At 38.1% G+C, this 3,048-nt stretch overlaps 1 non-coding gene across 1 annotated transcript; it reads left to right on the top strand.

The window, feature by feature from the left end:
• Nucleotides 1-2,668: 2,668 nt before the first annotated feature.
• LOC112443919 (U6 spliceosomal RNA) lies at nucleotides 2,669-2,771 on the top strand. The gene has a single exon (XR_003032320.1). It is a non-coding gene; the product is annotated as a U6 spliceosomal RNA (small nuclear RNA).
• The last annotated feature ends 277 nt before the right edge of the window (nucleotides 2,772-3,048 follow it).

Genomic DNA, 3,048 nt, shown 5'->3' with positions numbered 1-3,048 from the left:
GAAACAGCTAAGATGCTGCAAGGTTGATCAATGCTCTTGAGTGCATCCTGGGTGGTAAGAGACAGGCCTATCAAGAGAAGTGTTTGGGGATCCCCCTCGCCCGCCTTGCTTTGAATTGGGACCCTAAATGGCTGTATCTGAGGAGGAAGGATGAGCTGGGAGTAGACAAGTTCTAACAGGGGTTGCAGCTCAGCTCGGACTCATCCTAGTTCCTAAAATTGGATTAAGGTGATCCAGGACTGCCAGTGCCTTCAGGCTCTTGTAAATCCTCTCTGGAAGAAGTTATCATTCTGGGGTTAGATAATTTCTACAAATGATTTTGCAGAGACAATGTCCAGGGCACACACACACAAAACAAAATCTCACAAACCCCCCCCCAAAAAAACAAGACTCCTCTCAAAACCTAAAAACCAAAAATGAGAAACATGATGAAACAATACAAATATATAGTATATAAGAAAAACATATATAACAACCTCTCTAGATGTTGGAGTTATGCATGCAGATTTAAAATAAAAAAATATAGGGAATTCCCTGGTGGTCCAGTGGTTAGGTCTTGGTGCTTTCACTGCTGGGGCCTGAGTTAACAACTTGGTAGAGGAGCTCAGATCATGCAAGCCCCATGGTATGGAAAAAAAATGCTTAGCATGATCGAGGAGATAAGACATAATTAAGAATTTGGCAGATTGGCAAGGATGTGGAGAAAAGGGAATGCTTGGCAAACTTGGTGGGAATATAAATTGGTGTAGCCATTGTGGAAAACAGTATGGAGACATTTCAAAAAATTAAAAAATACGACTACTATATTATCCAGCAATTCCACTCTTGGATATTTATCTGAAGAAAACAAAACACTAATTAGAAAGATATATGCACCCTTATGATCATTGCAATGTTATTTATAATAGCCAAGATATGGAAGCAACTCAAGGGCCTGTTAGTAGATGAATGGGTAAAGAAAATGTGAGAGAGAGATATAAAATGGAATATTACTCAGCCATAAAAAGAATAAAATCTGGCCATTTGTGACACCGTGGATGGACCTAGAGTGCATTATGCTAAGTGAAATAAGTCCGACAAAGACAAATACTGCATGATTTCACTAGTGGAATCTAAAAAATTTAACAAATGGACAAATAAAACAAACTGGAATAGTTATAGATACAGAGTTATAGATAGTTATAGACACAGAGAACAAAGAGGCCAGAGGTGAGGGGACAGGAAGGGAAATAAACAGCTGGGGGGGATTAAGACGTACAAACGTCCAGTTGCAAAATAAATGCATTGTGGGTAAATGCACAGTGTGGGGAATAGAGTCAATATCTATGTAATATTTTTGTATGATGATGTGTCATAACTAAACTTATCATGGTGATCATTTTGAAATGTATAGAAATACCAAATCGCCATGTTGTGTAACAGGAGCTAACCTAGTGTTGTAGGTCAATTATACTTCAAAAGCAAACAATTATAGAAAAAGAGACCAGATTTGTGGTTAGCAGAGGCAGGGAGTGGGGGTAGGTGGATTTGGATGTAGGCAGTCAAAAGGTACAAACTTTTAGTTATAAAACAAAAAAGTATTAGGAATATAATGTATAACTTGATAAATGTATATAATTAACACTGCTGTGTGTTATACATGAAAATTATTAAAAGAGTAAATGCTGGGAATTCATATCACAAGAAAAAAATTTTTTCTATTCTGTTAATTTTGCATTCATATGAGATGATGGATGTTCAGAAAACTTATTAAGATTATCATTTCATGATTTATGTAAGTCAAATCATTATGCTTTACACTTTAAACATACACAGTGCTGCATGTCAATTATATCTCAATAAAACTGGGGGAAAAAAAAGAATTTTGGCAGAGAATTGAAACTATTTTTTTCCAAAATGGAAATTCTAAAACTGATACTAAGAATTCAAAGGATAGGTTTAACAGCAGACTAGACACAGCTGATAAAGAATTAGTTACTTAGAAGTTAGATGAGAAAAAAATATCTCGAATGAAGCATGGGAAGGTAAAAGGATAGAAATATAGACAACAGTCTATTAGACTAGAAGAAACAGTGAAAAAGCTCAAGAGACTGGGATAGAAGCAAGATATGAAGGGATAATGGCTGAGAGCTTTCAAAAACCGATAAAAGACACCAATCCATTTATTCAGTACACTCTGAGAGCCTAAATCAGGATAAGCAGAAGGGATATATCAGATCAGATCAGATTAGTCGCTCAGTCGTGTCCGACTCTTTGGGACCCCATGAATCACAGCATGCCAGGCCTTCCTGTCCATCACCAACTCCCGGAGTTCACTTAGACTCACGTCCATCGAGTCGGTGATGCCATCCAGCCATCTCATCCTCTGTCATCCCCTTCTCCTCCTGCCCCCAGTCCCTCCCAGCATCAGTCTTTTCCAATGAGTCAACTCTTCGCATGAGGTGGCCAAAGTACTGGAGTTTCAGCTTTAGCATCATTCCTTCCAAAGAAATCCCAGGGCTGATCTCCTTCAGAATAGACTGGTTGGATCTCCTTGCAGTCCAAGGGACTCTCAAGAGTCTTACCTATGCCTATATGAGTAAAATGAAAGTACATTTTTACTATTAGATAAAACTAAAAGCTGAAAATTAAAGATAAGGAGAAGATCTTGAAAACAGAGAGAAGCAGTGCTCGCTTCGGCAGCACACGCTAAAATTGGAACAATACAGAGAAGATTAGCATGGTCTCTGCACGAGGATGACACACAAATTCATGAAGTGTTCCATATTTTTACTACCCAGCAATCTCACTCCTAGGCATATACCTTGAGGAAACCAAAATTGAAAGAGACACATGTATCCCATTGTTCATTGCAGCACTATTTACAATAGTTAGAACATGGAAGCAACCTAGACGTCCAACGACAGATAAATGGATAAAGAAGTTGTGGTACATATACACAATGGAATGTTACTCAGCCATAGAAAGGAACACATGTGAGTCAGTTATAATGAGGTGGATGAACCTCGAACCTATTATACAGAGTGAAGTGAGTCAGAAAGAGAAAGA

The sequence above is a fragment of the Bos taurus genome, chromosome 23, assembly GCF_002263795.3.
Source record: "Bos taurus isolate L1 Dominette 01449 registration number 42190680 breed Hereford chromosome 23, ARS-UCD2.0, whole genome shotgun sequence".
Lineage (NCBI taxonomy): Eukaryota > Metazoa > Chordata > Mammalia > Artiodactyla > Bovidae > Bos > Bos taurus.
The sequence above is the reverse complement of the archived record's forward strand: the minus strand, read 5'-3'. Positions and strand labels throughout refer to the sequence as shown.